This window comes from Mus caroli, chromosome 4 (genome assembly GCF_900094665.2).
Source record: "Mus caroli chromosome 4, CAROLI_EIJ_v1.1, whole genome shotgun sequence".
NCBI classification, from domain to species: Eukaryota; Metazoa; Chordata; class Mammalia; order Rodentia; family Muridae; genus Mus; species Mus caroli.
In genome coordinates, this window is record NC_034573.1 from 87,417,912 (window position 1) to 87,443,617 (window position 25,706).

Genomic DNA, 25,706 nt, shown 5'->3' on the forward strand with positions numbered 1-25,706 from the left:
TCTTTTACCCCTTCTCTGTCCCTCCCTCTCTCTTTTGCTTTCTCTCTCTATCTTATTTAAGGTTTCTATTTCTGTGATAAAACATCATGACTAAAAGCAACTTGAGGAAGAAAGGGTTTATTTCAGCTTAGAGTACCATGTCGCACTCCATCACGGAGGGAACTCAGGTCAGGAACCTGAAGGCAGGAGCTAATGCAGAGACCATGGAGGAGTGCTGTTTACTAGCTTGCTACCATGGCTAGTTCAGCCTGCTTTATTACACACCACAGAACCACCTTCCCAGGGGTGGCACCACCAACAAAGGGCTGGGCTTTCCCACATCAATCACTAATTAAGAAAATGTACTACAAACTTGCCTACAGGTAAATCTTATGGAAGCATGTGACACTAGCTGTGTCAAGTTGACATAAAACTATGCAGGGCACTTCTTCATTTTCTTCTCCCTTTTCTCCCCTCTCTCCCTGCCTCCTTTTCTCCAGCCCTCCCTCCCTGCCTTCTTCCCTCTCTCTAATTTTTCAGACAGGGACTGCTGTCAGCTATTAAACTAAGTGCTAGGATTACAGATATATTCCACTGTGCTGCCCTCAAAGTGTCCCCTATTTTAACATATGATAAATGTTTGGAGATCTAAGGAACAAGTGGAGCAGATGTGTGTCCTCTCCTTTATAGCAGAGGAGGGGACTCTGGCTTTATATGCAAAATACCATTTCATCCACTGTCTGCCTGAGCAGGACTCTGGTTCTCTTTCTGTAGACTCACAGACATGGCTGGCTTGCTGATGGCCACCAAGTAGGAGCGGATCTGACCTTCACAATCAGTTTGCTCCAACAAAAGCTTCCTTTAACATTGACACTTCTGCCTGCTGGGTTAATTAGCTGCTTAAAACCTACTAGGCAATCTTCTGAATGTCTCCAGTTTCCATTCCTAGTTTCTTCACTTAGGGCTAGCAGTGGGCAGGCAATCTCTTCTCTCTGACTGAAGGGTATGACTATAGTCTGCTGTGACATCCTAAGGAAGTCCCTGTTGGGACAGTGGGGGAAGCTGGTGCCTCTGTTTGGTTCATTCAGCCTTTCCTCTCTTCAGTTTTAAAGCTAGAACATCTTTCCCAAGAGATAAAGGTTTAGGTGGGGTCTTTGTTTCCCTTGGGCATATTTACTTGCAGAATGGTGGATGATAAATAGTCGGCCCTCCTCTTCACTCTCGCTATCTGGCCATTGTTGGGGAAAGCCAAACATTCTGGTGATAACCCCAAAAATGATAACATGGCTGGTTTGAAAGTCACTTTCTGAGGTCTTTGTAGGGAGGAAGCCATGTTCTTCCTGATAGCACGGAGCACACTGAGACAAGCAAGAACTCATTTAGGTTAAAAGAAGAAACCTCAGACCTTACTCTTCCTGTCAGGTCACAGCAGGTCACAGTAGGTCACAGCAGGTCTTGGCAGGGCAGGGCAGAGACTGGGCTGTGGGTTAAGAAGCCAGACACCCCTGGCTTCCTAACCTCACCCTACTCTATTCCTTAGTCATCTGGATGACACTGATCGGTCATGGGTGACAGTTTCCTAGTTTATAAAAATATAAATTATAATAATACATTCTGTCTCGGGAGTCTAAATGAAGTGCAAATACAGGTAGAGATGACAGTCTACTGCCTGAGAAATATGCACTGTGTGTTTTTTACTCAGCCTTGAGCTATCCATTCCAAGGTCTGGTCAATTCTCCCTTCATCTAGTACAGTGTCTCTAACTTAACTGTGCAGTTGCCGATGCCTAGGTTATTTCTAGACATTGGGTGTATGCAAAGGTGTCTAGGACCCAATCCTTGCTTTAAGGACTTCACAGTCTCAGGTTCTCCAAATTCTTTTGCCACCCACAAATTAATAACATATTAATAGTTGTGCTTATGCTTATGCTGCTGCTGCTGAACAGCTTGTGCAATTTACTGGAAAGAAAATGTGTGCTGTCTCAGTGATGGCTGCTATCTGGGCACAGTAGCCTATATCCCTAACAATCCCTGAGGATAATGTACTAATAGTCCAAATGATGGGAAAAGAATGCTGGAGGAACAAGAGCAGATCAGTTACCTGTCAACGGTTTTACAGCTGAGAATGGGGAGAGCTGGGATTCCAACCTATCTCCTTCAAATTCTAGGGAATCTATATTTTCCAAGCAACCCCCATCCAGCTTAATATTTTGCAGGTAGGCTGGCCTTTCTGAAGCCTAAGGACCTCCCCTCCCCCACCCCCATACACACACACACAGCCCCAGCTTCTGGAGGCAAGGGCCTTTATGACTTTATGATAAGATTTATTTCCAGATGAGGGTGTTGAGAGGAGAGCAGGCAAACTAACATGCTACCTGCAGCTTTGCAGGCAGGAGCTATGGAGACATCACTCCTAAGTGGCAGCTCAGAGGCTGCCGGGTGGCAAGGAGCCTTCTGCAGAGGCGAGAAATATGTGCAAACAAAACCAACAGCTTTTCTTTCTGCTCCCCAAAGTTGCTAAAAATGCCTGCGGGTTTGCACACAAGCAGACGCTGTGCAGTCCTCACAATGCTGGGTGGCTTCCTCTTCTCAGTGCCAGCAAGAAAAGACCTGGAAGGTATTTCTCACATTTTTGTTAAACACACACACATCAGACAGGGGAGGAGTTCCAAGGTAGTCCCAGGGTTCGGATTTCTGCCAACTCTCTCTTTACTTATTGTTAAGCTATTGGGGGGAGAGAGACAGAGCGAAAGGGGGGGGGGCGGAGAAGGAACAAGATATATCATTGACAAACCCATCATTCTTGCAGTACCTAGAATTGTTGGAAAATCATTCTTGCCCTCAGCATCAGGCAGCCCTCCATCATGTGCTTAGATCGCAGTCTTCCCATTTAGAAAATGGGAATGGCAATAGTTTCTGCAGAAATGATAGCTGCAGAAAGGCAGGGGTTTGGCCTATTGTGTTTTCCTGCCTTCTGATGCTGGCAGCACCTGACACAAATTACATCTTCTTTTGTTGACCAAGTAAATATGTGAATAGGTGGATGGGCATCTATTTGTAGAGTTATTGAAAGGTTGGAACAAAACTTCCTGCTGTGAAATTGTCTCTGTACAGTGATGTACACACTGAGGGTGTGTGATGGCCACAGAACATGGTATGACTTTTATTAAAGCGACACCTTCACCTGTTGTTCATTTGTGAGCTTTCTCTGATACTGAGACGTAAAGACACACAACACCTGATTCTTCGTGTACTTGTGCACTGAGGTGATGCAGAAACAAGCCTGAGAGACTGTGTCAGCCTGTAAAGTGGTAGAGCATGGAAGTTTCTGGAAGAGCTCTTCAGGGAAAGTTCTCACGTCAAAGCCATCACCAGACATTTTCCAACACATTTCAGAACTGGGCCCCTGGTCTTTCCTGTTAGCCTCTCTATAGCTTGTTTCTCCTTTCTCTCACAATCTCTCCCTGAAATACAGTTTTTCTCATTCTGACGTGACTGATGATAGTGCTAGGCAACCCCGCAGGCCTGGTCATGGCGACCTCCTTCTGTACTGCTGTGTTTGTGCAGATAACCACCATGTCCTGCCTGCGAAGCTACTCTGCTTCTCTCCTTCGTTTATTCTCCCAGTCTTACGTGTTCCAGACCTTCCCCTCTACCCTGCATGCCTCAATAAGCCCTACTGCAGTGTCACTCCCAGCCCAAGAACTTGCTTCACATCTCTGTCAGAAGAGAAGTCACACAACCACCTACCACAACGGATCCTTAAGAAGGGCATAGGTAGGCTAGAGATCATTTCCCAGTGGGCAGCAGGAGAAAGGCTGTTCCTTATAGTGTGGAGTGTGAGGGAGAACACATACCACAGGGAGGCAAGTGTGTCCCCTTTGCGGACTTAGTGGGTAGCCTGGAGATGGTCTGAGAGTCAGACTGAGCTGGAGGGATGGGGGCCCTCTAAAGGGACTATGGAAGAGAAGGCATTGTTGATGTAAGATCAAAACAAAACAAAAATCCCTTAACTCTCACAACTCAAAGGGAGTAAAGGAAACTTTATTATGGAGCCAAATTTGAGTGGCATTGAAGCAACGTGCTGGCTAGTTTTCTGTTAGTTTGACACAAACTAGAGCTATCTGAAAGGAGGAAAATCTCAACTGAGAAGATGCCTCAGTAAGACCAGGCTGTAGGCCAGCCTGTAGGGCATTTTCTTAACTAATGATCATCGAGGGCAGGGCCCAGCCCACTGTGGGTGGTGCTATGCCTGCCACCGATGGTCCTGGTTTCTACAGGAAAGCAGACTGAGCAAACCATGAGAACAAGTCAGTAAGCAGCACCCCTCCATGGCCTCTGCATCAGCCCCTGATTCTAGTTTCCTGCTGTTTGAGTTCTTGTCCCAACTTCCTTCAGTGATGGACTAGAGTGTTGAAACATAAGCCAAACGCGCCATTTCCACCCATCTTGCGTTTTGGTCATGATGTTTTATCCCAGCATTAGAAGCTCTTACTACACATTTCCCTTCCCTTGTGTGTCTGGCAGGTACTTGTAAGATCTTGGAAAGCTCCACTCACCACCCTGTGGGCCCCAGGACATAGCTACACACATGGCTGCTAAGAGGCAGCTTTTTCCTCCCCTCCACCAATAGAGTAAGACAAAGCCTACAGAAATCTATTCAGATGAATCAGTCCGTGAACAAATCTGTCCAGCCACCCTGCTGGTGTGGAGTTCATGTGACTGGTGATAGTGCTAGGCAACCCCGCAGGCCTGGTTATGGCAACCCCTAAAGGGCTGCCATGGAGGCAGAGGCAGGAAGTGACAAGATGTCACAACTGGAGTGAGATAGAGCAGGAAAAGCCATTGGGTAGAGTGTGCAGTTAAAGTGGGAATCAGGAAGGATGGCTCTGAAGGTGACCTGGAGGTGAGACTTGAGGGGAGCTAGGCAGCCTCTGGTTTGTCTCTGAGAGGCAAAAGCACACAATTCTTAGAAGCAGGATGGAGGAAGTGGGGGCAAAAGGAAAACATAGGTCTGTGTGGTGACAGGAAGAGGAGATGGGCCACACAGAACCCTCTTGGTCACTGTGGTGTTTCTAACGTTTCTTACTTTAGCAGTGAAGGCAAACATAGCAGGCTTTTAAACAGAGGCTTTGAGCTGATTCATGTTTTAAGAGAACTTTTCTGGGGATTGTGTTGAGAAGAGGAGCAGAGGGGGACAAAAGTGAAGATGTGATAGCTATGCAGGTGAGAGGTGACAGCGTTCAGGCTTGGATGGTAGATGCAGTAAGACATCAAATTCTGAAGGGAAACCAGGTGGGTGTGTGGAGCTACTAAAACAGTGATGTGGAGAACAGGGAGAGGTTACATGTGCACTTCAGCAGGTGGAGTGGTGGCAAGAGTCCAACCAGAGTGAACCTAAGGACACAGAATGAAAGGATTCAGAGGTAGAGCCAGTTTACGGAGCGAAGAGACAGGGTGACAGCTGTAGGGGGTTATGAGCTTGACGGAGTGTGTTCATGTTTATGTGGAAGACATACCAGTATATGAATACTGTGGTAGAAACAATCCCGTCCCAGGGACAAATAGCAGTAGTGGGTAATGTCGATGTGAGAGGAGAGTGCTGCTGGAGCAATAGCCCCGGAGACAGGAGAATGTGTCTAGCACAGATCTGCTGTCCAACAGTGGGCATGTGCTCGCTAGGCACAGTATGTTAATTTGTTTTTTGGCAAACTTGACACAAGCTAGTGTCATCTAGGAATAGGGAACTTTAACTGGAAAAAAAAAAAAAAAACTCTGTACCCGACTGGCTTTTAGACATGTCTGTGAGCATTATCTTCATTAATGGCTGATATGGGAGAGCCCAGCGTACTGTAGGCATTGCCTCCACTGAGCAAGTGGCCTTGAGTTATATGAAGAAGCAATCGGAACAAGCCACGCATAGCCAGCTGGTGAACACTCCTTCTCCATGGTCTCTGCTTCAGTTCCTGTTTCCAGGCAAGAGCCTGGAGTTCCAGCCTTAGTTTTTCTTGATGATGGGAATGTAAGTCGAATAAACCCTTTTCTCCCTGAGTTGTTCTTGATTATGGTGTTTTATTACAACAAACTAGGACACACAGGAGCTCACGCACAATAGACTAGAGCACAGTGGCTGATGGCTGGAGGGGGGGGCACTCCCAGGGTGGCTACCCACGCTGCCACCGTGAGTACTGTGTACCAGGATCTACTCATCCGTGAACTTCCACCAGTCAGACATCCTAGCCAGGAGGCACTTACTGTGCCTGTGTGCATCTAGTCCACTGAGGTACAGTGACATTCAGCTGTTTGCTCAAAACATAGAGTGACTGGTGCCCACTATTTGCTTGTAGTACATGAACAGAGGGATGATGAGAATGGGCAGATTTGAGAGGGATTTTTTTTTCTTTTTCTGGGATGGGCCCATTGGTTTCTCTTCCAGAGTTATCTTTATTTGTACAGTGCTTTCTTGGCACCATTTACTGAGCAGGACCCAGAGTCAGCAAAGGCTACCGCTGAGTCGCCATCCTGGGCTTTGGTAGAGTCTAGAAAGCTGATTACACCTCACTACCAAACACCATGCACTGATTTCTACTGGGGATTGATAGCTCCTTTATTTCCCCATAGAGTCATACTTGGTCTTCTGAGCACATGGCGGGCCATGCGGAATTGTCAAAGGAATGGAGGCAACCATTTCTCTTGTCCCAATGACAGCCAGCTAAGAGACTGCGGCCAAGTCATTTCAATCCTCTGTTCTAGGACAGGCTAGGGTCAATCTCTCAGTTCATGGGCTTAAACATTCCATCAGCATGTACTTCTTGAGTGACCTTGCACCCAGAAAGTCTCAAAATGTTAGTGACATGACAGAGGGCACAGAGGCTTTGGTGGAAACTGCAGCTGATTGGAGGTGGGGGTGGTGATCAGTCTTGATATGAGTGATGATAGAAAGGTTTGGGGGGTAGGATTAGGGCTTTCCTGTTAAATTTATAGTTTCTTTCTTTCTTTCTTTCTTTCTTTCTTTCTTTCTTTCTTTCTTTCTTTCTCTCTCCTTCCTTTCTTTCTTTCTTTCTTTCTTTCTTTCTTTCTTTCTTTTCTTTCTTTCAAACTCTAGTTGAGGCTTGACCTCCACAAACCAATGTCTTTCTTCATGGCTAATTCAAGAGTTTATTTAGTTTTCTAAATAAAATAAAATAAAATAAAATAAAACAAAATAAATGCCTACCCACTGTGTACCCTCTGAAGCAGTAGCTCAAGTTGCCCAGTGAGAGAATAAACTGGAGTCACCAGCAAGACGGCACCAAGAATGAAGTGATTCATTCACTAAATTCAAGAGGCTTTGCTATATAAGGTTGTAGGCCAGGTACAGAGGCATAGTTGTGTAAGATGCAAAAGTGGTGCATTCTTCCACCTTGACCTCCCTGGGGCCTCATGGGACTCAATTGAGAAAATCTGCAACTGATCTGGGGGAGGGATGTGGGGTTGAATACAGGGGACACTGCACTTGAGTGTGAGACCTGAGGGCAATTTGGAAACAGTCTTGGTTTCCTCATGAGTCACATAAAAAGAGAGCATTTCTGAGTGTCGTGCCTTATTGTGCTAAGTACCACAGCCTGTGCTCCATCTTTTCTATCCACATGAAAACCTGTGAGCTTGGTTCTGTGTCTCCATTTGCACCACAGAGAAGCACAGATGAGAAGGACCCTATGCACTGCTCCACAGAGAGCCCTCCTCTGTTCTTGGAAAGCCTCCGAGATAACCTAGACTCACTGAGCAGAGCAAAAGCCACACCCTCCTTACCACTCCTCTCCCTCATCAAATAGCACTCACCTCGTTCTCACTAACCATATTTACTTGCAGTCACATCTGTGTTCTATCATTAGTTTATATTTCAAATATTATTTCTCCTCATCCGGTTTCTTCTGCCTTCCAACTTGACAAAGAACTGATCAGCACAAGGTAGAGCCTGCACAGAGAGCAGAGATCAGTTCTCTGCTGAACATGCCCACACCCCATCATTCAGTTTCATCCAGATCAAACAGCCAATAGTCCTGCTGTCATCAAGAAGCCATAATCTAGATCCTGAAGCCTGGACAAAATTAAATATGTGCATGGTATCTGTGGCGAGAGGACCCATACTTGGATCTGGGCTCTTTCACTAGCTGGTGACTGAGCAAAGTTAGCACCAAATCATGACTTCTAGTTTCTCAACAATACAAGGGGAGTGAAAACTGTGGGTTTGTGTACTGGAGGCTTTCCACGGAGATCTCTGGCCCAGCAGCAGATGAGGGTGCCTCCTCAGTTGCTCCAAGATTTTGTACCAGTTGCGCTGCACTGAGTAGGGCCTGGCTGAGCCAATGAGAGGTCAACTAGCCAGCCTTTCCCTTCCTTTTTTTTAAAAACAGACCTTACACACCATGATCCAGAAACAACCAGCCTAGGCCAGGACTTTGCAATAGGCACTGTTTTGTTTGGGTCCCAGTTTCAGAGGTTTCTGTCCATGGTTTTAGGCCATGATGAGGCAACATGTCATGGTAGTAAAAGCATGCATACTTCATAGCAACTAGAAAGCAAAGGGAGAGGAGGGGCAGTGAACAAGCTCCACCCTTTAAAGGCATGCCTTTAGACATCCATTTTCTCCAACTGGGTCCTACTTCTTAACTAATCACCTGCAAATAATACTAGAAAGTTCTGGACTCATCATAAGATGTACCTGTTTATGAAGAAAGGACCCTCTGGATCCAGTTACTTCCCAGAAGCTCCACCTCTGAGCACTGCTTACATATAGAACCATCAAAGTGCCAACCCTTAACGGACTACCTCCTGGCAACCTTGCATGTGACTCAGTCTAGGCTGAGTCAAGGGGGCAGGACCCACTGCTGAAGGAAATCTATACCTCATTGTTCTTAAGCCTTACATATCTCACTGGCCTATTCCTCAGCTGAGTTGTATGCAAGTCAAGAGTAGCCAGTGCACTTCTATCAGGAGACTCCTTGAAGGTGGAAATCTTAAACTAGCTATGCTCAGTCCCTTCCTTCCTTCCTTCCTTCCTTCCTTCCTTCCTTCCTTCCTTCCTTCCTCCAAGCCTCCCTCCCTCCCTCCCTTCCTCCTTCCTTTCTTCCTTTCTTTTTTTACTTTTGCTTTTTCGAGACAGTGTTTCTCTGTATAGCCTGGGCTGTCCCTGGATCTCACTCTGCAGACCAGACTGGTCTTGAACTTGGAAATCCGTCTGCCTCTGCCTCCCAAGTGCTGGGATTAAAGGAGTGTGCCACCATTGCCCTGCTGCTATGTTCATTTCTAAAGTAGGGTCATCCCTGAATCATCTAAGTTTTGCTAGGAGTCTTAGGTATGTATTGCGTGTAGAATGTCTGCACTGTGCCTATAATAGAAAGTGTTCCAGGATTGAAGAGTCTACTCCAACTCAAACACATGTCCATCTTCCAGCTTACTAGATATCACATTTGGCTGGTATGAGTCCATAGTATCTTTGTTTCCTTGTCTATTAATGGGTGTCATGAAGGTACCTATTCTGTAGGTAGTTGTAGAGGCTGCATGGTCTCACTTGCCACCTTGAACACCGCTCTTCCTTTCCTTTTCCCTCTTGAGGACTGGATCTTGAACTGGAGGAATCACCCAAGGACTCTCTTGCTCCAGGCTGTTTCCTGGAGCAGCACATCCATAATAGGAAGTTGACAGAGTCTGTTTGGATGAGTGTGAAGTACCAGTGGGAACAGAAGGCTCTATCTTCTGCATACATCTTCTTCCAGTATTTTGCTACATATGAATTTGTACCATGTCAAACACGTAGGTGCTAAAAATCCACAATGGTTAAGAGGTGCAAATTGACCCAATCACTATGGAAATTAGTATCATGCTTCCTCAGAAAACTAAAACAGGAATGGCCACATGACTCAGGTAGACCATTTCTGTGTATGCATCTGGAGAAATCTAAGGTACGGTACCTGCATGACTCTCAATAACCAAGTTAGAATCAGCTGTGTGCCCACCAACAGATGGATGGAAAAAGAAACTGTCGAACCTATGCACAGTGCAGTTTTATTCATCCACAAAGATTAATTCATTCACTAATTCATTTGTTTAGATTAATTTATTTGCTGAAAATGGATGTGACTGGAAGTCCTATTAAGTGAAGTAAGATGGATGTAGAAAGATGGATATCTTTATAGATAATAAACCATTACACACACACACACCACAGAGAGAGAGAGAGAGAGAGAGAGAGAGAGAGAGAGAGAGAGAGAGAGAGAGAGAGAGAGAGAGAGAGAGAGAGAGAGAAATAATATAGCATAAAGCTGATGGGAGACTTTAAGAAACATTATAAAAACCTACCTTAAATCAATGGTCCCTTTGGCCACTGTCTAGTCTCACCCTGTAATAATGGTTTTCTATATAATAACCCCTTTAGGCAAAGGTCCAGTCTTATCTTTGCAAACACGTCCTAGTTTGGTTTCTATTGCTATGATAAAACACTGACCAAAAGCAACCTGGGGAATGAAAGGGTTTATTTGGCTTACACTTCCATATCAGAGTCTATCATCAAGGGAAGTCTGAACAGGAGCTCAAGACAGGAACCTGGAGGCAGGAATTAAAGAGGCTGTGGAAGAATACTGCTTACTGACTTGCTCCAGGCTTACATTCAATTAACATTCTCAAATGGTGCTGACTCACCAGCCTAGGGATGGTACTGCTCACAGTGGGCTAGGCTCCCTGCCCCCATGTCCATTAGCAATTAAGAGAATGCCTCAGGAACATGGCTACAAGCCTAACTGATGGAGGCAACTTATCAGTTGAGGTTTCCTCTTTCAAGGGGACTCTAGGTTTGTGTCAAATTGACAGTTGAAACCAACTTTGAGAGTGTGCCTCATAATTCTGTAATACATTCTGCGGTTTCATCTGAATTCATCGGATGAAGGACTATAGGGACCTGAGAGCTAAGGGTAAACCAGAACTTGATTCACGGACAGGAAGCTCAGTGTATAATAATGGTTGCTACTGGCAATGGTAGGCTTGACAGTTGGTCCTGTCTTTGTTCACTACAAGTCACAGGGGCAGTCTTGTGGTCAGTACTTACACATGACACAAAGGTTAGGTCTACTTCAGGCACTTCCTGAATAACTGTCCTTGCTCCTTTCTGAGTATCCTGTCCCTACACCAAAAGGGCCTTTGGTTGCTGAGGGCCACAAGGTGGTTTACTCTCTCAGGTCAGAGGTGGGAAGGTAGCAGGTGGGCTAGACAGTTCACTCCAGGAACATGTAGACTCAGGCTTTCTTTTGGTTTCCTTCATGTTGCACGGAAAGACCTTATAGGAGATCATCTGTCCCTCCTTCGATGATCATGGCCTCCATACACAGGAGAGTTGATAGGATTCTACTGGGTGACTCCACAGGCCACTAAGGTAAGGCTCGTAAGCCAGTTCTACAATGGAGAAAGGTGAAGCCCATAGCAGTTTCTCCACTGGTTAAAAACACAGCCAGCTCACCCAGCCCCAGCTATTTTAGGGACCCTTTGTCTAATTTTAAATTCTAGTACCTCTGCTGTCAATCATGTTTGTCACCACCTTCCCCCACTTCCCTCCATCTTCCCCAACCCAGACATGCTCCTTTTGCCATGACTTACCTCTTCAGGCTTCTCTTCCTGCTAACAATTTTCCTTTGATTCCTCCTGATCCCATACCCTTCCTGAGCAACTTGTCTGCCTCCTCGGTGCTGTCCCATTCCTGGGGTATTCTCTCGGGTCCCCAGTGAGGGTGTGCACTGGAAAGTTCTCACAAATCTCATCCCTGTTGCTAGAAAGGACAGCATGGAGTGAAAACTTGGTCCTTTGTTGGTGTTTGGCAAGGGCAGTGTTGGCCAAAAACTCCTTAGTTGTATCTTACCACATCCTCCTATGAGGGAGGAACCACTATTATTCTGTTTCATTGAAACTCAGGAACATCACCAGGAAATGACAAAATTGTCCAGAGCTTGAGCCTTTCTAAGTTCTGTGTCCCCTGCTCCAAGACCTGTGTCCCACATCCTGTCTTCCATTCTCTGTGACTCACAAAGGTCTTCATCCCTTGGGGCCTTTCCATACGCCGTTCCTTCTGCCTAGATCACCTTTCCTTTCATGCTCACCAGAAGCCTACTTCTACAAGGTCCATGGTTCTGCAGCTCTTTTACTGGGAGGTTCTCCTCAGGGAGGTAGCTGCCCTTTGGCCCCATTACTAGAGACTTTTCCTGTAGTCTCCCTACGAGGGCCTCGGGGGCTGTCTATGTGAGCATCAACAACCCTTTCTGCATGCTTTCTAGGTACCTGTTGGGTGTTAGACAGTGGGCTGTGTTCCCGGAATAGAGAGTAAATGAGATAGGTATTACCCAGTCTTTCAAAGAAAGCAGCCTAAGTCCAAACACCATACAATGGAGATTGAGCCCCATGGTGAACTCTGTAGAGGGGCTGTAAGCACTCCTAAAAATGCCGTTATCCAGGACTCCAGCTGCCTATGGGGCTTTGAGGAGCAAGTGATGATACAAAACTACAGTGGAGTTCATCCAGTTGGGAGAGCATTTAGTGAGAAAGCAATGTCCCGGGCTAAGAGAACAGCCCCTGCAAAAGTACAGAGGTGAGAAGAGGTAGGATGTACTCAGAACACCACAAAAGATTAACATAGCTGAAAAACTGAGTGTTGTGAGCCATGTTATAAGACCACTTCAAAGAGGCAATGGTAGCATGAGACATGGGTAGGACTCCTGTCTATTCCACATCTGTGAGCCGAATTGCCTTTGCAGTAAGCAGACACAGACTGACTCTTCCTTCCAAGCACATAAAATGTCCTCAGCAAACCCCTTATCAGCTGTTCAGCACAATCATTACTCCTGATATTTTACCATCAGATTAGAACTGTTGCTTTCTCTGTAATGGTGGCCTGCCAAGGTCTTGGTCCTAGGGAAGATGGGTGAGGTTCAGAAGTGTTGAACAACCCCTCTGCTCTCTGTTGTGTAAGAACCAGAGGAAGGAACGTCTGTGGTCATGTGGAATACTCTGGCAGATGTGCTGGACGTAGGACCTTTGAACTCTCTGATCTGGCTGGGAAAGCAAAATCTGCCTTTCAGCTTGGATCACTCTTTTCCTTAAATGGCATTCTCTTTCTTGTGAAGATCCCCACCTCAGGGATAGCTGTTTTATTCTCCCTTCGGGGTTCCAAGAAACCCGATGTTGCTGTGGTTCTTCTATGTAGTCCTGCCCATCCAGCCCACTGCTCTGCCCACTCTGCCTCCTCTCATCCTTAGAAGGACCAGCCCTGCATCCCCTAGGTTCCCGAGTCCTCTAAGTCATTACTTGTAATTTTTATTGTGACCAAAGAGATACTCTAGCAGGAGACAGGCAGTGGGAAGAGAATAATCACTCACCACTGCTGCCCCCTACCCCTCCACCCCAGAGGTCCAGATGCAGCTAAGTATAGACAGAGCAGGCAATTATTCTCATCCTCTGGCAACTTTGGGGACTTCTGAGAAGACAGCAGAGGCATCATGTGGACATTCTTCCAAGAGATGCTGGTGCCTCTGCTTTCTAGAGGCCAAACCTCTCTGAGTGTAGACTGTAGGCAAAGCAGGGCCCCACCATGGAAGGATGGATTAAGGCATGAAATAAAGTGAAATCTTTTCAGGTTGGAAGGCTGATTTCTAAATTTGAGGCGCTACTTTATCTCCCCAGAGAAGAACAGACTCTTAGTCTGGAGTGCAGCCTCGGGGAGAAGCCGAGGTGCTATTAGGAGCTGTGCCGAGACTTCCAATAGAGAAATCTGCTGTCTCTGCTGTCTCTGCTGTCTCTGCTGTAGAGGCCTTACAGAGCACTGTGCTATGAATTCAGTTCTTATCCCCCGTGTGTTTGAAACTTGTCACAGAAACTATACACAGAAACTATACGGCTTCTTCTAAGCCCTCCTTCTACCCTGCAGGGCAAGTTCTTGGGCCTCAAGGCTCACTCTCTCTCTTTAGGGACTTCAGCCATGCTTCCTGAGGCCTGGCATATCACAGAACTTGCTGGAAGTCACTTGTGAGGCAAGCCCTTGGCAAGCAGCACTGAGTATGACATTCTCTGCTGTGATGGAGGTCTAATATCAGATCATCTACGTGACCTTGTCCAACAAGGACAGAAGTAAATATCTTCCATGCACATGCCATCCAATCCAGGCAACAGTCCAGGGAGGAGGACGGCTATTTCTCCTCACACTGTGCAAGTGGAGGTGCAGAAAGGAGGAGCCACTGGGGCTTAACTCCCACCCATCCTCAGCTGTTTTACATCTGCTTCCTCAGGGAGGCTGCAACTCGATTTTTTATGAGGTTAATGGGAAAACGTGCTGTCTGATAAGGGCCCCGGCAGAAGAGGAAACAGCCCAGGAGTAGATTTTAGCAAGAAAGAACTGAAAACTTGAGACTGGTGGTAGACTGCCGCAAGTCCCTTGCTGATGTCACCTGTCCCCTCTTGCTGTAACAATGAAGGCCTATGCTTGCATCTCAGTTTTGACATGACTACCCAGAAGAGTCTACACAAGCACTCAACAGCTCCTACTTGGTTTAAATCTCACTTCCCCTATGAAGCCTTCCTGGACCTTCCAAAGGGTATCTTTGATGTGTGCTAACATAATCACTCATAGTTGCCTATATGCACCCGCCCCCCACAAGCCTGCTGATGCTAAACTTTCTTTCAAAATGGGGAAGTATTTGCCTACGTTACCTGTACTGGCTATTTTTGTGTCAACTTGACACAGCTGGAGTTATCACAGAGAAAGGAGCTTCAGTTGAGGAAATGCCTCCATGAGATCCAACTGTAAGGCATTTTCTCAATTAGTGATCAAGGGGGAAAGGCCCCTTGTGGGTGGGACCATCCCTGGGCTGGTAGTCTTGGGTTCTATAAGAAAGCAGGCTGAGCAAGCCAGGGGAGGCAAGCCAGTAAAAAACATTCCTCCATGGCCTCTGCATCAGCTCCTGCTTTCTGACCTGCTTGAGTTCCAGTCCTGACTTCCTTTGGTGATGAACAGCAGTATGGAAGTGTAAGCCGAATAAACCCTTTCCTCCCCAACTTGCTTCTTGGTCATGTTTGTGCAGGAATAGAAACCCTGACTAAGACATTACCCCTCACACAATCTCTGTTATATCTCACACAATCCTCAGGTTACTCATAATCTTAGAACAACCTGAATGCTTTAACATTTGTTATACTCTATTGTTCAGTAAACAATCAAGAGAAAAAGTTTGTATGTATTCCATACAAATGCAAGGTTTTTTTTTTCTTCCTCATATAGCAATAATTTCAACTCACAGTTGGTTGAATCCATGGGTGTGGACCAAAGGGATGTCGAGGGGATGACAACAGACCAGTCTTCTTTTCTTTATACTTGAATAGGTTTCTGTAGAAACCCAACTAAAGCCTCAAGAATTCTATGGGCCTCACCAGGATAGCTGAAAGCTTTCTTCGTTCCTGAGGAAGGCTGCATTGGGGTAGGGGCCCAGCCTTGTTTTCAGTGGCCACACTGGAGAGCACTAAAAGGAAAAAGGCTCTGGAGATTCAGACAACTTTTTCAGTCCAAGAAAGAATTCTGGAGTAGTGACAGCTCCATCATGGGTGCCTGCAAACCTAGGCAAAGGGGAAGTCATGGTGGAGGCATGGGTGGGATAGAATGGAGATGGTTCAGGGCTGGGTCTCAGGTGAGATCTTCCAGTTCCAAGGTTGGTGTTCAGTCACTGAAACACCCCTCCATCTCACGCAGAAATTCTTTCAAAACCAAATGGGCCCTGCAAGGCAGGTAGGAGCCAGTCCATAGAAGAGGCATAAGGCACAGAGAAATAAGGTCTGCCTCCAGCCTGCTGGTAGAGGACATATGTATATTTGAGCATAACGCTCCATCTCATGTACCTCTTTGCCCTGTATTATCCTTGCCTCCTTGTTCTTGGAAGTTATCTATCAGAGAAGGTCATCAGATACAGCCTGCTTAGAGGGAACAAGTCTAGCCTGCACCATAACCTCCAGACTCAGTCCTTCTCGAACTTCCTCTTATTTCCTCGTAGAAGGAATCTGCTCTTTGATAACTTTTTTATAGGACTTCTGGCTACATTTATGCAATTTGTATGGCCTGTGAGCAGGTGAGACAAAAATGAGAGTTTTGTTTGGAGAGGGGTTTAAGAACCTGTAGTTCAGTCTAATTAAAAAAGGAGAGGGAGAAGAAGAAAAAGGAGAGAAACAAGGAGAGGAAGAAAAGAGGAAAGAGGAAGAGAAAGGTAAGAGGGGAAAAGGAGAAGTGGGAGGAGAAGTAGGTGTGATAGAAGAAAAAAGGAGGAGAAAGGAGGAGGAGAAGTAGTAGTTGTTGTAGAAGAAGAAGGAGAAGAAGGAGAAGGAGAGAAGAAGAAGGGGAAGAAGAAGAAGAAGGAGAAGAAGAAGAAGAAGAAGAAGGAGGAGAAGGAGAAGGAGAAGGAGAAGGAGAAGGAGAAGGAGAAGGAGAAGGAGAAGGAGAAGAAGAAGTGGCAGCTAAAACAAAACCCAAGTAGGATGCCTGCCTAAGGTTAGCAAGATTCAGCATAGAGTCCAGGCCAGACCCAAGTCTGGACAAAGGGGAAATTGCTTGCCTTACATGGGAGCAAGTCTCCAAATGCCTCCTGAAGTCACCTTCAGCAAGTCTGAATATATGCTTATATGGCTAGAGTTTTCAATTATTTAGAAAAATGAGTGTTAAGTAAGTGAGATTCCTCCATTAAGACAAAATATAAACAGAAAACTGAGCTAGGTGCTGGGCATGCAGGGCTACAGAATGTATGGCTCTATCCGGAGGCTGCTTGGTGATCATTGGAGAAAACAAATTGAGATAGAGACCTGAGGGTCTCAACCAGCAGTTCTCAACTTTCTTAGTGCTGTGACCTTTTAATACAGTTTCTCATGTTGGGGTGATCCCCAATCATAAAACTATTTCATTGCTACTTCATAACTGTAATATTACTCCAGTTCTGAATCCTAATGTAAATATCTGATATGCAACGTCTGTAGGGGTCATGACCCACAGGTTGAGGACCACAGGATGAAGGAGGAGAACCTAGTTTTGAAGGGAAGATTGAAAACAGAAAGCCTTTATAGGAAGACATGAAAGTACATAACTGGGCAGCTGTCAGCCCAGGTCTGCCATTCTGTCCTTTCCACCTGCCTTGTCCAGAGCAAGCCAATGTTCAGATCCAGCAATTCTGTGTTAGCAAGCGCATTGTGGTAGTTTGAATGAGAATAGCCTCCACAGGCCCCATATGTTTGAATATTTCATCCCTAGTGGGTAGAACCTTTTGGAAAAGATTAAGTGGTGTGGTGCTGTTGCTGTGTCACTGGGGATGGGCTGTGAAGTTTCAAAGTCCCATACCATTCCTAGTTAGTGCCTTTTTTTGTCTCATGCTGTGAATTAAGATGTGAGCTCTCAGCTACTGCTCTAGCACCATGCCTGCCTGATTGTTACCATGCTCCTCGTACAATAGACTCTAACCCTGTAACTCTGTAAGCCCCCTTTGAACTCCTTCTTCTATAAATAGCCTTGGTTATGGTGTCTTATCACAGCAAAAGAAAGGTAACGAAGACAATGTGATTCTAACGAGATGAGATCATGAAGAATAAAGAGACACTGGGGTCAGCAGGCAATGACTTCAAACCTGACTTGTCTTATACTTGCTTGGACGCTTAGTGAGACCCTCCTCTCTCCTCACTCTCATTTACTCAGAACTCCCAGCATGTCATCTAATCAGCTTAGTTTCTTATGACTGTTGTGTTTTATACAAAGATAGAGAGAAGGAAGGAATATGTTTGCTGAAAGGGGCAGTATGGTGTGGGGGAAAGGGGTGCCTCTGCGGGCCCATGCTGAGGCATCCCTCCCCCCGCCCCCAATGAGGTACCAACCACAAGATGGTGTAGTATAGAATAAAGTGACAGAGAGGGAGAGGGAGAGGGAGAGGGAGCTAGCATGAGTACTGGAGAGAGAAGGGGGAGGGGATTGGGGATAAGGAGCAGGAGCAAGAGGAGAAGAGAAAGGAACAAGAGAGCAAGAGGGTGAGGAGGGGGCAAGCAGCCCCTTTCATAGTGAAGTCAGGCACAACTGGCTGTTGCCAGGTAACTGTGGAGCAGAGCCTAGACAACATACCAACAATGACCAGAAGCTTCCATAAGGCAGGCAAGACAGGAATTTGAAAGTAACTAGCCTGGCTGACAGTACACGGAAGTGTTCAGTTTCATGTCATGCCTGAGTGTGCAACCTTTATTTCATTTAAATAAGTTTTGGGCATGCCTAGCACCAAGACTATGCTCATATTGAGTGCATTTCTGCTTCTGTTATTCTTAAAGGGTCCTGGAAGCTCCCAGGATGCTGGGCTTCAGCTTCCCAAGGAAGTTTACCCAAGGGACAGTCAGCTGATGTGACTGCCTGCCATCACATGTTTCGAAGTCCATTGTTATTTTAAAAAAAATAGCAGAGTAAGGGCTATTATTAGCAGCTATCAAAGGGCAATCATACTTCCTAGTCACAAGTCTTTGGGAAGAAGGACATTTGAAGCCATGCCTGGGTGGCATTGGTGGTGCAATATGCTCTGGGGTGGAGGTGAGTTTCATAATTGTCACGCCTGTCAGGTGATGCTGAACTTTGCCTCCCAGATACTTCTGTAGTCCAGGGACAGCTGGCCTGGCATTTCTGGGGCACGACAGCTGGGAACTTCTCTTTTGCAAGACTTGATGTGTGCTGCATGATGGAAGACCTAGGAAGAGCAAACGCTGTACCAAACAACTAATCTGAATTAGGGCTGGAAGGAACCTCTTGTAGCTCAGCAGCCCTTGGCGATGATGCTGTTTCATCTGGCTGCTCACTTCTTTAGGACTAGACCTGTGTTCTAAAGACCCCCGTGCCACTTGCCTGAACTTCTTTGCTAACTCTGGATAACCTCAGGCCATGGCTTTAGTATATTTTGCTGCCTTAAATAGTTCCCTGCTACTAGTATAACGCAAGGCAGTGCAAGGTGGACCTGACCTTGTTGCCCATGGGAAGGCTCAGTGCAATGTTGGCTCTTTAGGGCACTCCTTCCTAGTACATTGACACTGCAAATTTCCTATCCTGTGATGAGCCCAGGGTTTCCTGTGCCAAGGAGGTCATTGGCCTTAAGTCCTTGTTGCTCAGAATGAGGTTCTGGATAAAACCCCCTCATTGAAGAAATTTAGCATTCCATGCCCAGTCAAGCCACTCACAATCTGTACAGCCATCAGATCCCAGGGAATGTGTATGAATGCCATGATTTAAGCAATGCTTCTCAAAAGCAATTAAAGGCTACTGTTAGGCATCAAGTTTAACTGCAGCCTCACTCCAGGTCCTACAGACTGCTATGGCATCCAACACCAGCTCCACTCAGCAGTTTTGAGTGTGCCGGTCTGAAGGGAGACTGCTCAGGAGTACTGCTGCTTATCAAGATGGACACAGGATGAATTATTTGCTAGCAATGGATTGTTTATGACTTTCTACTGTCTATGTTCAAGAATAAACTGGGGGCCTTATAGTCCCTATGGAGATTGTTGATGAACTGTCTAGCAAGGAGACAAGCTTGTACTTAGGATGTAATGTCACCTTCCAGCCTGTGAGGTAGATCTTATGACATCCATTGTACACAATAGAAGTCCAAAGTCCAAAGCGTTTAGTTCACGTTCCCAGTGTCACACAATCAGAAAGAATCAGAGTAATATATTTTCTTTGTATCAGGCCTTTGAACAGCTCTTCCATGCAAGCTGCACCTGTACTGCCACCTTTGACTTAGCCCGCTCTCTGTCCACAAATCCCTTTCCTGCAGGGTTGACTGAATTCTCTGGAGCATCAAACACAGGATTTGGTACCTGCTCCAGACTCTATATGCACTTCCTCTGCATACAGAACATTCCCTGGGCCTCATGTTTGCTTGTTTCTTATCATTCAAGGCTCACCCAAGGCTACCTCTTCAAAGAGCTTTTCCCACAGGGATAGTAGTTCTCCTTCCTCTCTTTCCACCCTCAGCCAACATTCACCCTCCTCATTTCAATTTATTTCAGTTAAATTACCATGAGCATTTATCCCCAAATCTTCTTTTCCCTCTACTAGAGGGCATCTTAGTGAGGCCAAAGCTCTAGAGAGGATGTTGCTCCACACCTGGTTAAAGATGCAGCCACATAGTAGAGATAAATAGGCATTGTCAAAAATAGAAAAGTTGGATCATGGGATCACAAGTAAGGACACAGAGAAGCCACAGCCCAAGCCTCTCTCTTGACAGACCTTGTGCTGAACCTGGACCTGGTCACCTGACAGATTTGTGCTGAACACTTGGTTCAGTGGCATGACCTTAGAGTATCCACCAATCTAAGACCTGGATCTTTTATCTACAAAATGGGAATTAGTAACCCAAGGTCCAAAGGTAGTAGGAAGAAGCCCCTGGCCTCCATCTCCTTTCCTTTTGTCTTCACTATATAAATTTTTTGTCACACCTCTTGCTGTGACAGCTGACCCTCACCTCCACGCCTGCAGCCATGATGTAGCCATTGTCTCAAATGCTCTTTAACTGTGCACAAAGTGCCTGCTCATGCTTTAAAACCCAGAGAAGGCTTTTCTGGTCCTAGGAAGATCCTTTTTAGCCTCATCACCCTGGTAGGAAAGTAACCAAGACTCTATCAGAGCCTATGAAGCACCTGAGATATGACTTGACACCCAGGCAGAGCATGTATCATCTCCTGACAGGTTAGAAGCCAACTCAAGGTCTGTCATAAATCCCCTGACTGGTAATCACCTCAGAAGAAGAGACTAAAAAGAACTGGTGGAGTATACTGGGTGAATAGATCAGTGTTTGTTTCCTGGCTGCCAGCCTGGGTCACTTGCCCAGTCATTGGAACTAGTGTCTGATCAACAAGTTAAAGCTTTAGTAAACACAATTCATAGATGGAGCTAGGCCTCAGCCCCAGAAGGCAAAAGAACTTGGCAAGTTTGGGCCACATAGTTCTGACTTCATTAAGAAGAGCACAGGAGGAGATGGACTGTGGAAACTTCATCCATGGTTAAAGACAGCTGCCGAGGCTAGATGTGTGGTAAGGGAGTCCTTGTGGGGAGGAATGGAGAGGCCATTGAATGAAGCTGAGAAGGCAAAGCCTGGATTTCACCTCAAGGTGCTGAGATGCCAGAGCTGTGGGCTACCTGCCAAGGAGAGCTACAGACAGGGAGTAGAACCAGCCAAAGAGAGAAATGGGTTACATTCAGCAAATCTGGAAGGCAGGGAAGATCTGAAGATGCTTCTAAGCACTTGGACATCAGACATAGAGCTATAGAAGTTGGAGTGCACTCTGCTGGGTTTCAGTCCTGATTTAGTCTGGTATTTCCTCAGCATATCTTCTTTCCTCCCTTTCAGAATGGTAATGTGTGTTCTGAATCACCGTATGCTGAAATGATGTAATTTGATCTTTGTTTTTACAGGGAATTGCAGTTAAGAGATTGCCTTAAGTCAAAAGAGACCTTGGTGTTGAGCCTGTGAAGGACTATGAGGACTTTTGGAGTCAGACTAAATGCAGTCCATTACAGTGTGGCTACAAGCCTATGGTAGACAGGGAGTACAATGTGGTGGTTTGAATGAGACTGGCTCTCATAGGCTCATCAGTTGAAAGCTTGGTTGTCAGTTGGTGGACTGTTTCGGAAGGATTAGGAAGTGTGATCTTGTTGGAGGAGATGTGTCACTGGGGGGGGGTGGGCTTTGAGATTTCAAAAGCCCACGCCAGACCCAGTATTGATCTTTCTGTCTGCAATCTGTGGATCCAATCGGAGCTCTCAGTTACTGCTCTAGCACCATGGCAGCCTGTTTGCTACCGCACTCCCTACCATGATGATCCACACTGGAAAGGAATAATTAGTTGTTCTTATTGTTGAAGAAGTGTGTGAAGAATGTTTGTACATATCCTTTAATTCCCACAATACCCATCACACTATGAATTTACAGATGAGGAAGCCAAGACACAGAGAAATTAGATGATGTCTCCATAGCCCTACAGCTAGTAGGTAGAACAGCTCAATTCATACTTAAGAACTATAGCTTAAATATGCTGGTTAGTCACCCAGGAGAAAGAAACTCTAGCAGAATGGGTCTGTGAGCATTGTCTGAAGTGGAAATTTCCGGTTTCTTTAACAACTCAGTGTGTCACGTGATTTTTTTTTTTGGTGGGGGGTGGGGAGCTGTCCTGTGAGAGGGCATGTGATGTTTTGCTGAAATCAGACACGTGAGATTTAGAAAGAATATAAATGGAACCCCACAAGCTGTGAGAGGACACTCTTGCATTGCTATATTGTGCAATGCTTCCTGGTCTTCGCTGATTTTCACTGGTCTTTGTTAGTATTCACTTTGTAGAGAGGAACACACCAAAGAACTTCTCCAAACATCTCTGTGTCTCAGGTGAAGCCACTGTGGTGATTTGAATGAGAATTTCCCCATAGGTTCATCTCTCCCTCCACCCCCTCCCTCTCCCCCCTCCCCCTGGGTTGTTGAAAACTGAGGAAGTAGGCTAATCAATATAGTATAGGACTGTGATGATATTAGAATGGAAACCTGAAATAATGTTAAGATGAGGGTGTGGTTATGTTTATGTATCTATAGAGAAAGAAAAAATATATGATTACCAACAAAACGTATGAAGATTAGATTTGACCATGTCTCTTATCAAGCCGAGACATGAATGTCTCCACAAAGCAAATAGTGTAGGTGATTCACTCTCATAAACTGTCTCAGCCATTGATCTCTCTAAAATATCCATGCAAATCAACTTCAAAAGGGCTAGCCCAAATGGCTGATCACACAGAAACTGGATAACATAGAGACTGGACAACACAGAGACTGATAAACATAGAGACTAGACAGAAAAAGATAACAGCTAGCTTTTCCAGGAATTGGAAAATGTCCCAATCTTCATAGAGTACCCAAAAGATATCTTTGTCTACGTAGTAATTTTAAGAACATGACTCACCTATTTCCAAAAGATGTGATGGATGTTTTTGGTCATTTGTTGTGTTATGGTTGTTATCGTCTAGAGTTGTTAGTTGTTATTAGTTATGGTCAGGGAGGAGACAAAATAACGTTTAAGTCAGACATCTCTCTCCTTTATCTAATAATGGGAGAAAAGAGGGAAAAGGGGAATAATAATAACAAATAAATAAATAATAAAAATACTAGTCTTCAATATTTTACTTTGGCATAGATTAATATATCTTGACAGAAATTTAAGGTTATTTTGTTTGACTATTATGTGATATGATGTACATAACCAGCTTATTTAAAATGTGATATAATATTTTAATTTTATGGCTCTTATAATTATTTCTATTGTATATGGATTGTTAATGGTAGAGAAAAAGACAATTTTTTTAAACAGAAAGGCAGATATGAAATGGAAATTTCTGGCTTCTTTAACAACTCAGTTGTGTCATGTGATGTTTTTCTGGAAGCTTCCATTTGTGAGAGGGTATGTGATGTTTTGCTGAAATCAGACACTTGAGAGGGCACATGAGGTTTAGAAAGAATACAAATGGAACCCCACAAACAGTGAGAGGATGCTCTTGCATGGCTATGCCATGCAACACTTCACCAGTCTTCAAAGGCTGGTCTTCATAGGTCTTCAAAGCTCTTTACTTCACAAAGAGAAACATGCCCAGGAACTTCTTGTGGTGTTCTGACAGATTCTGGCAGCTTCTGCTGACTCTTCCCAGTTTGGTGGAGCCTTGATGTTTCTCTTGATTATGTATCCACTATGGATTCATGTTTGTTGTTTGCTATTGAACTAGACTACTCATAACCTGACACCAAAAAGTAGAACTGCCCCAAGGAACTACTTCTAAACAGACCCACGACACTCTTTTCCTCTTAACCTTCTTTTTCTCCTACCACTGGTCAGTGGGTTAGAAGGAATGTTGAAGCATTTAAGAACCCTAAATAAAGTTTTGAAAAAACGAAACAAAACACTAAGTCTACAATTTTTTTTTTTGGTTATGATCATGGTGGTTTGAATGAGATGCACCCCATAGTCTCAGGCATTTAAATACTTGATACCCACTTGTTAGCCCATTAGGAGGTGTGACCTTGCTGGAGGAAGTGTAATTCTGAGAGTGGGCTTTGAGATTCCAAAGCCACACACCATTCCCAGTTCACTCTCTCTGGCTCCTGTTTGTGGTTGGAAATGTGAGTTCTCATCTTTGGCTCCAAGCACTCTGCATGTGCTTTTCTGTGCTGTGAGGGCAATAGACTCTCATTCCTTTGGATCATGAGTCCCAAATAAATCCTTCCATCTATATGCTGCCTTGATCATGGTGTTTTATCAGAGAAATAGAAATGTCCCTAATATAATAATTGTTGTGAGGCATCCCAGCGCACTGTGGGCAGTAGCACTCTAAGGAAGGAGATCTTAGGTTGTATTAAGTCCAGAATCTAAGTTACCCATGGAAACCAAGCCTGTGAACAGCTTTCTTCTGTTGCCACTTCCTTAGTTCCTGCCTCCAGATTCTGGCCTTGAGTTACTACCTAGGCTTGCCTCCATGATAAACTGTAACCTGTAAGCAAGATAAACCCTCTCCTTCCCACACTGGTTGGTCTTTTATCACAGCAACAAGAAGTCATCTAGGACAGATGTGAAGTGTCATTGTCAAAAGTTTGCATCTCATTTTCATCCATGCATGCCAGAGGTGATGTCCAAGCTCAGGCATTATCACTCCCCAGCCCCATGCTGCTTATCCACCTCAGTCCCAACATCTTCTTTGTAATAATGTACAGATCCTTTCTAAGGATGGTGTCACCATGATTTCAGCATTCCCTATGGAAGCTATCCATGCATATGGCTATTCCTTTCTTACAATTTGAGAGGTAGCTCATCAGTGGCTCCTTTCCTTTTATGCCTACCTCATGAGTTTTAATCTAGCCTTGAAGACCCTCTGGCAAAGAAAGACCAAAAGGACAAACTGGCCAGCAAATGGCAGACACTTTGCAAGGCCTTCCTCTGTTTAACCATTTTGATCTGGAGACACCACAGATGAAACATAGAAACAATGCCTAGGGGGAGTGTGAGGAGCTTTCCAGGTGACTTAAAAGCTTCATGGGAAGTAGAAGACTGTGCAGCTCTGGGAATCAGGAGGCAATCTGGAGACCATTCTGTGAAGCTGTCCCCCATGCCATTGCAGAGGGAGGATGGCCATGTGATGTAGGAGACACTAAAGCAGCAGCCAGGTGTGGTCTGGAGGAAAATCATGAGTTAATGAGGGCATACAGTGTACAAGCCCAGGAGCCAGTAAGGGCAAACTTTATCTAGGTGATGAGGACTTTAAATACACTCTGGGAACCAAGGATTAAGTTCAGAAGATTTATTCTTATCATAAAGGGAATGTTATATATTGTCCTTCTTGGTACACAACCTTTTCACTGATACCTGAGATAACTTTAGAAGAAATGTCTCTTATAAGGCATTAATAAATCACATCACATAACAGTGTGCGGCTGCCTTTTCTTAACTGAATTGCTACACTGGACATTGGGAAATTATTGATAGTCCAAAACAGATAAGCCATCAACTCAAGGGTGTGACTCTTAGAAGTCATTGAACTTCTAAGGGCAATTGTTTACTGTGGCCTTTCTGGCTACCCCACTAAGATTTTGCACACTCATCAACAGACCCTGCCACCAGCCCTTGGATTATTGTTCA